Below are 11,361 nucleotides of genomic sequence, written 5' to 3'. Positions count from 1 at the left end.
CATAACCAAGTATGCCTTATTAAATGGATGCATAGTATTAAAAATTAGAAAAATATTTGCATCTCTTACTAACATTTTTTTTATAAACTGGAAATAGAAAAGGTGAGTGATTGGCGGACAAACTATTCAATCAAATATTGAGTTATCTCAGGATTTTTTATAGGACAATTATATGTGAAATACTGAATTGAGTATTCTGTTATCCATGAAGAAAACCTATACAATCAACCCTCCAAAATCATATTATTTCTACAGAGCATTTATTTATTCCAAGTAGAGACACATGGTTAAAGGATAATTTATAATTCATTTAAAGAAGTCTATTGCTGAGGACTGTGACTGGAATAATTTAATGAGAAAATCACAGAAATGATTAATGGACAGAGAGGAACATCAGAATTAACTGTGGCTGAGTGAAAAAAAAATATTTAGCCTGAAAAGTAACAATTATTTAAAAAACCAAAAGGATATTGGCTGAAACTGGTTAGAGCAGTATTTTTGGCCTATATTTTCCTCTATTTACCAGAAAAATATATTGTTATATCCAAATTGTGAAGGCAAAAAATTATATATCCATAGGATTATATGTTCAATTACACTGTCATTTATATGATGAATTCTAAAAATCTTAGAACTGAAAATCTTGCAAAGACAGAATCATTTACAAGTACCAAAAACTATTTTGAAAATAAAAGCTTACTAAACTTTTAGAAAATATACACTAAGGAGGCATGTAATAAAAGCTTATTTTTTATCACTCCAACAATATTTAACTGCACAGTAATCATGGTAATCCCTGTAGTAGGAGCAGAGTATACAAAGATGACCAAGATTCCACTGGTTTTTTTTTTCATGAAGAGCTCAGGAAAAATAATGCAATAGCAAATAATACCTTTAATTAGAGGATTAAATAAGAATCATTATAGACAAATAGGAAGTCCTTCTCTTTGCTTTATAAAAAGATGTTACATATATTTTTTAAATATGAAATTTATTGTCAAATTGGCTTCCATACAACACCCAGTGCTCATCCCAACAGGTGCCCTCCTCAATACCCATCACCCACCCTCACCTCCCTCCTACTCCCCATCAACCCTCAGTTTGTTCTCAGTTTTTAAGAGTCTCTTATGTTTTGGCTTCCTACCTCTGTAACTTTTTTTTTTCCTTCCCCTCCCCATGGTCAACAATAGCCAAATTATGGAAAGAGCCTAAATGTCCATCAACTGATGAATGGATAAAGAAATAAAGAAATTGTGGTTTATATACACAATGGAATACTACGTGGCAAAAGATGTTATATTTTTAAGCATGTGGAAGACTTTCTTAGAAAACAAGTGGTTTGATTTCTCTGCTTGGTGGCAGCTCTTTAGGGTAAAGTTAAGATGTGTTACATGAAGTAATCTAAGTTCTTTCAGAAAAGCTCCCTTCCCTCCCCCCTGCCAAAAAGAAGCCAAATAACTTTGTAAATTTCACAGAACTTTAATTGTTTTTCTCTGTTTTGCTAAATAAACTGTTTGCTTCACCCATCCTTTGCTATCCTCCCCCTTACTTAGGGGCGTTTCCAGTGATTTGGCAATTTGTTCGTAATAGGGAGAATAATATATAATCAAAACTTGATTTCATGCCTGATTTGATTACAGGGTACTGATTAAACTAATGCTAGTGAATTCTCTTTAATTCAGTGATTAGGAGAAGGGTGTTTTCCTATACATCTTTGAGAGACCAATCACCACTAAGACAAATTCCTTGTCCTTAGTGATGGGGAGACCTGAATCAGGCATTAACTAAAGTATTCATTCTTTTAAATATAAATTTATTAATAGGCTTTTAGGTTTTCCTCAGAAACTGTTACTTTAGGTCCCTGGGTAAATGAAAGGAAAGCTATCTCCTTGTCTCTTGAGTTTAATGACATTTATTACTTCAGAGTCATGACAAGTCCCATTATTACATTTCACTTTTTGAAAAGTGGCGGCATGCAAAGCCTAATACCTGACATAGCATTATATATCTTGTCCAGTAGGTTTACAAGTTAATTCATTAAACCAAATCATTTTCATTAGAACACTGGCTTCATGTGTTACTACTAGCACTAAAATAAATCATTTTATTCTGTCCATTATGGTAAGTGATACATCTGATGCATTTATTAAGTTAAAGTGTTCTCTCGAATTCTCATGTTAAATTATTCTTGTCACCACTCACTATGCTGATGATTCTCTCAGGAAGCATTACCTATAAGAATAAATTCCAACTTTGTTTCCTGTCATTTATGTTCCTCCACCATTTGGTCACAGCCTACTGTTCCAACCTCACCCCCTACTATTCTGTACCCAAATCTTCCACAACCAGGCTGCGCTATTCAGACTCTGAAGGTCTGGTGGGAACCCTGATGCCTGCATAATGCTTCTCCCTCCAAACAGAGACTTCACTCCCTCTTTGTTTAGGCAAACTGTACCATTCCTTTGAGATCAAATCCAACCCCAACTCTATTTCTTATTTGTAGCTCTCCTTTGCACATTGCAATACATTCTGATGACAGTCCCTTTGCTGCTGTCCTTCCTATGGTATTGACAGATATCATATGCTCATCTCTCAGGTCACTACTCCTTGAAATACAGTTTAGTTTTTATGTTGTATAAGAATATGAAATACTCTGTTAGTTTTCTCTAATCACCCAACAGTTAGCCCTAAATGCATAGAGAACAGTGGTCACACATTAAAAATGTGTCAGTACTTACATATCATATTTTACCTGGGATCAGAAGAGAGGTAAGGCATCTGTACCAAAGGCACTCTTAATAAATCAGCTCAAAGTTCCTTCTTCATATATTGGTGGTCACTCTTTTCATTTCTTTGAGTCTACAGAGGAAATGACCTGCCTTAGACCATACATTCTCCCAGCTACACTTTCTATAATTATTGAGTAATATTCCCAGGAGAAGTGATATTTATTGAATCTCTAACACATATGGAGAATTCTATAAATCCCTAATTTTCAGTACAACTTGAGCTCTGTGTGTGCTATATACTCCTTGAATCTTTTGAACTTAAGTTTTTCGATGCACTAAACAGTGCTATTGTACTATCACCAGAACACTTTTTTTTTCCAGGCACTATGTTGCAAAAGTATTAAATTAGAAAATATTGACAGGAAGCCACAGTAAACAGCAGAGACTTCACATCTTACTGAATTTAAGATAGCTGAATCTAGCACTTATTGGCTAAGTCTCAGTAATATGGTACAAGAAAATTTTTGACCAAAAACAGGTACAGCAGTTTATTTACTAGCTGCCATTGGCTGAGAAATAGGACAAGAATAAAATGTAAATTTATGGCTTAACCTAATAGACTGGTACATATATATTTAATATATATGTTTGAATGTATACGCATGTATGTGTATAATAAACATTTCAGAGAAAATAGCATTATAATAGTTCCCTCAGGATGCTGAAAAATAGGTTATGCTTATAATAAAAATTAAAACAAAAATATATGAGTAAATATGTTTGGATGATTACTTCAGTTATATAAAACCAATGATTCACAAATTCAATGTTTTTCATGAGTATTCAATATTATTGTGATAATACTTATTAATACATAAAAATATTTGAGAATCCAAGGATCCAAAAACTCAATCCTGGGCATGAGATGCTAACAATATTGAGGAAAAGATATGTGACATTAAGTAACTATAAAATAATGTCAACTTCTAAACTTAAATACTATATATAGTTTTGTGATAGTTTTTTAATATGTGAATTTCGCTAGGCTACAGTCCCTGGTTAGCCAATCAAACATTAATGTAGGTGTTGTTGTGAAGGTATTTAATCACAAGTGTGATTAAAATCTATATTAGTTGGCTTTATATAAAAGAGATTTTTCCCAGATAATCTGAATGTGCCTGATTTAAACATTTGAAATGCCTTAAGAGCTGAGATGTCTCTGATGAAAAAGAAATTGCATCTATGGACAGTAGTTTCAGCCATGGCCATCGGGGTTCCAGCCTGCCTTTCCTGACCTTGCCTCATGTATTTTGGACTTGCCCTACCAGCTCCAGCAATCCTTCATGCTAATTCTTTGCAACAGATATCTGAATTTATAACTTCTACTCATCTGTTTCCATAGCTGATGCTTGAGTGACTGAACTGTGCCTACTCAGTGTGTGTGTACAAATATATACGTGTGTAGGTTTATGCACACTGATGCATTCAGATATATTAATAGAGTGAACATATAATCTATCTCCCTTCCAATAGGCCGACACTTTTTACATTTTTTTTTATGCTGAGGACAAAAAAGCAGCCAGCAATCATCCAGATGAAGGGTTGAAGCCTGGACAGCATGTTAGAAGCACATGAAACAGCCTATTCACTGGCCTAGAGATCAGTATGACTAGGCTGTTGTCTAGGAACATAAGCTGGATATGAAGCCAAGTATGCAAGTTACAGAGAAACAAGACTTGTACTGGCCAGGTCTTAATGAATTTAGCATTCCTGAAAAATTTGTATTTTAAACCAGGTTAATGTAATTAAATCCTGAATGTAATCCTTCTGGGATCTGAGAACGTGGGCAAGTCACTTAACTTTGGTAGTATCAGAACTCTGCTAGTTTTGCCTTTGGTGTTAACTTTCCCTCCAGTACTTTTCAAAAATGAATAAAGAAGTAACCTGTTTTTCTAAAGGCCCGAACCTAGTAGGTATACCCAGGAAAGCTGGTTGGTTGGTGGGTGTCCAGGGTTCTGTACTGAAGGAGGACAGTATTTCAGGCTTATTAGCCATGACCACAAAAGGTGGCTGAGACCTATGCCCGTCACCATGTCTTGGCAGCTGAGTATATTGCAAAGGCAACAATCAGGATGGAAATTTCCCCTTTCCAAGTTCTTGAAAACTGTAGTGCAAGGTGGCACCTAGTAGCTTATTCCCTGGAGCTCCTGTGAAATGGAAGAATTTTATTTGTATAATTTTAGGCAAGAGAAGTATGTTTTTTCTTGAGGAAAAATAATAGTTTATGATTAGAGGGATAGTTCTTTAGTTTTTTTTTTTTTTTTTTTGAGACATCACTGACGTATAACATTAGTTTCAAGCATACAGATAATGACTTAACATTTATATGTATTGTAAAATGAGCACAATAAGTCTAGTCAAAAGCCAACACCATACAATTACAATTTTCTTCTTGTGATTAGAACTTTTAAGACCTACTCTTAATTTTCAGATACAATACATTATTATTAACTATAATCACCATACTATATATTACATCCCCTTGACTTAATTATTTTGTAAGTGGAAATGTCCTTGAACCTTTTGATCCTTTTCACCTATTTTGCCCACCCCCTACCTCTCACCCCCGACATCTGGCAACCCCATTCTGTTCTCTATGAGCTTGGATTAGGTTTTGTTTTGTGTCATTTTTTCAGATTCCATATATAAGTGAGATCAAAAGGTATTTGTCTTTATCTATCTTACTCATTTCACTCAGCATATGCCCTGAAGTTTCATCCATATTGTCACAAATGGCAAATTCCTTCTTTTTATGGCTGAGTAATATTCCATTTTCTTTATCCTTTAATGTATTGATGGATACTTAGGATGTTTCCATATCTTGGCTATTATAAATAATGCTTCAATAAACGTGGAGTGAAGAAAACTTTTCAAGTTAGTGTTTTTATTTTCTTCTGATACTCAGAAGTGGAATTGTTGGATCACATGTTAATTCTATATTTAAATTTTGTGGAACCCCTTACTGTTTTCCATCATGGCTGTACCCATGTGCAGTCCCAACAGCACTGCATGAGGGGTCCTTTTTCTCCCTATTCTCACCTACACTTTTTATTTCTTGTCTTTTTGATGGTAGCTATTCTAACAGGTGTGAAGTGATAACTCATTTTGGTCTTGATTTTTGTTGCATTTCCCTGATGATTAGTGATGTTGAGTATCTTTTCATGTACTGGTTGGGCATCTGTATGTCGTCTTTGGAAAAAATTCAACTCCTTTGCCCATTTTTAATTGAAATTTTCTTTGCAGTTGGGAGTAACACATATTTTGGACATTAACCACTTATCAGGTAAATGACTTGTAAATATATTCTCCCATTCAATAGATGTTTTTCCATTTTGTTCATGGTTCTCTTTGTTGAGCAAAAATTGAGGACTATTAATAGTTACACACAGGTGTAAAACATGGGACACAGGTGTAAAACATGACTCTTCGGGACAGAGTGGATAAATATTATTATCCTATATTAAAAAGAAAAACAACACTCATGAGATCAAGGAAGGGCTTTAGATGGTAGGCAATTACCCTAAACTGAAAGCAAATATCACTGGATGTGTGTATGTGTGTGTACACACTCATTCATGCATATATGGTCATTTTTTCTCAGTCTCTCAAAAGGTTCGTAATTCTAAAAGGTTAAGAATCACTGAAATTTCTTCTCTTCTGCAAGGGCATTTCTCATATTATCTTGTATTGGATTATTTTTGTATCATGGTCGCTGTTTTGTGACATGCCTATCACATACTCTAAAGATTTCATGTTCATCTTTATTCTCTCATCCCAATAGGACTTCATTCATTGCCAAATATTTAATTAGCACTTATATTCTAACACATACTTCACTTTACCTTGGGATATGAAGGTGAATAAAATTCACATCAGTCATTGCAGAACTTCTAACTGCTGAAAATGTAAACAAAAAAGTTGTATTTCTCAAAATTTTCTGATGTTCTACACTTATCAGATTTAATGAAACCACTGAAAATGGTGAGAACAGTAGTCTCAGTTTGGATTCTCAAAAGAGACAGCACTTTGGGTTACATAGTCTTAAGCTTTTTTATCTCAATAGACATTTTTCTTTCTGATCTTTGTAAATGTACCACCCTGTTGCTTCACATAGATCACTTTGTGTCCTGTCTTAAACTATCATTTTCCATAGAAAAGCGTTCCCACATTCAATTAGGACATCTTCCATATATCTTTTCTGCTATTGATCTGCTCTCTCAGCATATTCAGTATGTTATGGGGTGTGGTATGTATGTATGTTATTTATTTAATTTTATTTTCACTATAGTTACCATACCGTGTAATACTCATTTAAGGTATATAATATAGTAATTCTACAATTCTCTACATTACTGAATGTTCATCATGATAAGTATACTTTTAATCCCCTTCACCTATTTCACGCATCTACTCACCCAACTCCACTCTGGTAACCATCAGTTTGTTCTCTACTTTAATAGTCTGTTTTTTCAGTTGTCTCTTTTTTCCTATGTTCATGTGTTTTGTTTCTTAAATTCCACATATCAGTGAAATTATGCGGTATTTGTCTTTCTCTGACTGACTTATTTCAATTACCATAATGCTCTCTAGTTCCATCCATGTCATTGCAAATAGCAAGGTTCCATCCTTTTTTATGGCTGAGTAATATTTCATTGTATATATATCACATCTTTATTCATCTATTGATGGACACTTGGGCTGCTTCTATAATTTTCCTCTTGTAAATAATTCTGCAATAAACATAGTGATGCATATATCTTTCCAAATTAGTGTTTTCATATTTTTGGGTAGATAATCAGTAGTGGAATTTCTGGATTGTATGATAATTCTATTTTTAATTTTTTTGAGGAAGCTCCATACTGTGTTCCGCAGAGGCTGCACCAGTTTGCATTGCCACCAACAGTACATATGGGTTCCTTTTTCTCCACATCCTCAACCAACACTTATTTCTTGTGTTTTTTATTTTAGTCATTCTAACAGATGTGAGATATCTCATTGTAGTTTTGATTTGCTCTTGCCTGATGATGACTGATACTGAGCATCTTTTCATGTGTCTTGGCCATCTATAGGTCTTCTTTGGAATAATGTCTCTTCATGTGTTCTGCCCATTTTTCAGTTGAATTTTTTTTGGTGTTGTATAAGTTCTTTATATACTACAAACACCAACATTTTATCAAATATGTCATTTGCAAATATCTTCTCCCATTCAGTTGTTTGTCTTTTAGTCTTATTAATCATTTCTTTTGCTGTGAAGAAGATTTTATTTAAAAAAATTTTTTTTTTCAACGTTTATTTTATTTTTGGGACAGAGAGAGACAGAGCATGAACAGGGGAGGGGCAGAGAGAGAGGGAGGCACAGAATCGGAAACAGGCTCCAGGCTCTGAGCCATCAGCCCAGAGCCCGACGCGGGGCTCGAACTCACGGACCGCAAGATCGTGACCTGGCTGAAGTCGGACGCTTAACCGACTGCGCCACCCAGGCGCCCCGATTTTGATGTAGTCCCAATAGTTTATTTTTCCTTTTGTTTCCCTTCTCTCAAAATATTTCTCTAGGAAAACATTGCTACAGACAACGTCAGACAATTTACAGCCCATTTCTCTTCTAGGAATTTGGTGGTTTCAGGTCTCACAGTTAGACCCTTAATACATTTTAAATTTATTTTTCCATATGGTGAAAGCAAGTGATCCAGTTTTATTCTTTTGCATGTAACTGTCCAGTTTTCCTAACACCATTTTTGAAGAGACTGTATTTTTCCCACTGCATGTTCTTGTCTCCTTTGTTGAAGATTAATTGACCATATAATTTTGGGTTTATTTCTGGGTCCTCTTTTTCTGTTACACTGATCTATTTTTGTGCCAGTACCATACTGTTTTGATTACTACAGCTTCATATTTGGAAATCAGGGATTGTAATACTTCCAGTTTTGTTCTTTTTTCAAGATTGCTTTGACCATTCAGACCCTTTTTGTGGTCCATACAAATTTTAGGATTGATTCTTCAGCTCTGTGAAAATTGATGTTGGTATTTTGGTAGGGATTGAATTATATATGCAGATTGCTTTAGGTTGTATGGACATTTTAACAATATTTGTTCTTCTAACCCATGAGCATGGAATATCTTCCCATTTGTTTGTGTCATCTTCAATTTCTTTGATTAGTGTGTTACAGTTTCAGAGTATAAGTCTTTCCCCTCCTTAGTTAAGTTTATTTCTAGGTATTTTATTCCTTTTTGGAAAATTGTAAATGAGATTTTTTTTCTTAATTTCTCTTTCTGCTACTTCATTATTCATATATAAGAAGGCAACCCATTTTTGTGTATTGATTTCTTGCTATGCAACTTTGCTGAATTTTTTTTAAATTTTTTTTAATGTTTATTTATTTTTGAGACAGATAGAGACAGAGCATGAACGGGGGAGGGTCAGAGAGAGAGGGAGACACAGAATCCGAAGCAGGCTCCAGGCTCTGAGCTGTCAGCACAGAGCCCGACATGGGGCTCGAACTCACGGACCGTGAGACCATGACCCGAGCCGAAGTCAGACGCTTAACCGACTGAGCCACCCAGGCGCCCCAACAACTTTGCTGAATTCATATATAAGTTCTGATAGTATTTTGATGGAAGTTTTAGGGTTTTACTTGTGTAATATCATGTGATTCTGAAAATAGTGAAAGTTTTATTTCTTCCTTAACAATTTGGATGCCCTTTTATTTCTTTTTATTGTCTGATTGCTGTGGCTAGGAATTTCCATGGTGTATTGAATAAACGTGATGAGAATGGACATCTTTGTTCTCCTCCTGCCCTTAGGGGAAAGGTTCTCAATTTTTCACCAATAATGTTATCTGTGGGTTTTCAAATATGGCCTTTATTATGTTGAAGTATGTTCCCTCTAAACTTACTTTGTTGAGAGTTGTTATCATGTATAGATGTTGTACATGGTCAAATGCATTTTCTGTATCCATAGAAATGATCATAGTATTTTTATCCTTTCTCTTGTTGATGTTATACATCACATTGATTGATTTGTGAATATACCCTTGCATCCCAGGAATAAATCTCACTTGATTGTGGTAAATGATTTTTTTAATGTACTGTTGGATTCAGTTTGCTAATATTTTGTTGAGGATTTTTTCAGCTGTGTTCAACAGAGACAGTGGCCTGTAGTTCTCTCTCTCTCTCTCTCTCTCTCTCTCTCTCTCTCCCTCTCCCCCCCCCCCGCCCCCTTTCTTTGTGTAGTGTCTTTATCTTGTTCTGGTAATAGGTTAATGCTGACCTCATAGAATGAATTTGGAAGTTTCCTTCCTCTCCTATTTTTTTGAAAAGTTTGAGAAGAATTATTATTAACTCTTCTGTAAATGTTTGGTATAATTCACCTGTAAAGCTGTCTCCTCCTGGACTTCTGTTTCTTGGGAGTTTTTTTTTTTTTTTTTTCTTAAATTGATTCAATTACTGATTAATGATCATCAATCTGTTCAAATGTTCTATTTCTGACTCAGATTTGAAAGTTTATATGTTTCTAGGAATTTATCCATTTTTTTTCTGGGTTGCCCAATTATGTTGAACATAATTTTTCATAATATTCTCTTATATTTCTTTGTATTTCCGTGGTATCAGTTGTTATCTCTCCTCTTTATTTTCTGAAATTGTTATTTGGGTCTCTCTCTGTCTCTCTCTCTCTCACTCCCTCTCACTCCCTCTCTTTCTTTATGGGTTTGGCTAAAGGTTTATCAACTCATTTGATCTTATCAAAGAACCAGCTCCTGGTTTCATTGATCTGTTCTATTGTTTGCTTAGTTACTATTTTACTTAATTTTGCTCTAATCTTTATTATTTCCTTCCTTCTATTGGTCTGGGGGGTTCTTTGCTCTTCTTTTGCTACCTCCTTTAGGCATAAGGTTAGGATATTTATTTGAGATTTTTTTCTTGCTTCTTAAGGTAGGCCTGCATTGCTGTTATCTTCCCTCTCAGATCAAATTTTGCTGCATCTGAAAAATGTTGGACCATTGTATTTTCATTTTTATTCTTCATATTTTTTTAATTTTCTCTTTGATTTCTTTATTGACCCATTAACTATTTAGTAGCATGTTATTTAACCTCCAAATATACATTTTTCTTTCCAGATTTTTTCTTGTAGTTGATTTCTAATTTCATAGCATTGTGTCATCACTCTTGTAGGGGTCATGCTGATCTTCTGTGCATTGTTCCAATTTTAGTATATATGCTGCTGAAATAAGCACACTAGTTTCATTGCATTGTGATTGGAACAGATGCATGGTATGACTTCAGTCTTTTTTAATTTGTTGAGGCCTGTTTTGTGACTTAATATGTATTCTATTCTGGAGAATGTTCCATGCGCACTTGAAAAATAATGTGTATTCTTCTGTTTTAGGCTGGAATTTTCTGAATATACTGTTAGATCCATCTGGTCCAATGTATCATTCAAAGCCACTGTTACCTTGTTTTTTAGGTCCTTATTTAAATTCCAGTTAGTTAACATACAGTGTAATATTAGTTTCAGGTGTATGATATAGTGATTCCAACCTTCCATACAATACGCAGTTCTCATCACAATAAGTGT

The 11,361-nt window shown here is 34.5% G+C and overlaps 1 non-coding gene across 1 annotated transcript; it reads right to left on the bottom strand.

Moving 5' to 3' along the window:
- Nucleotides 1–10,912: 10,912 nt before the first annotated feature.
- LOC112859152 (U6 spliceosomal RNA) lies at nt 10,913–11,020 on the bottom strand. The gene has a single exon (XR_003223468.2). It is a non-coding gene; the product is annotated as a U6 spliceosomal RNA (small nuclear RNA).
- Nucleotides 11,021–11,361: the final 341 nt, after the last annotated feature.

Source organism: Puma concolor, chromosome B1 (genome assembly GCF_028749965.1).
Source record: "Puma concolor isolate L17-30 chromosome B1, mPumCon1.1.hap2, whole genome shotgun sequence".
NCBI lineage: Eukaryota > Metazoa > Chordata > Mammalia > Carnivora > Felidae > Puma > Puma concolor.
The sequence above is the reverse complement of the archived record's forward strand: the minus strand, read 5'-3'. Positions and strand labels throughout refer to the sequence as shown.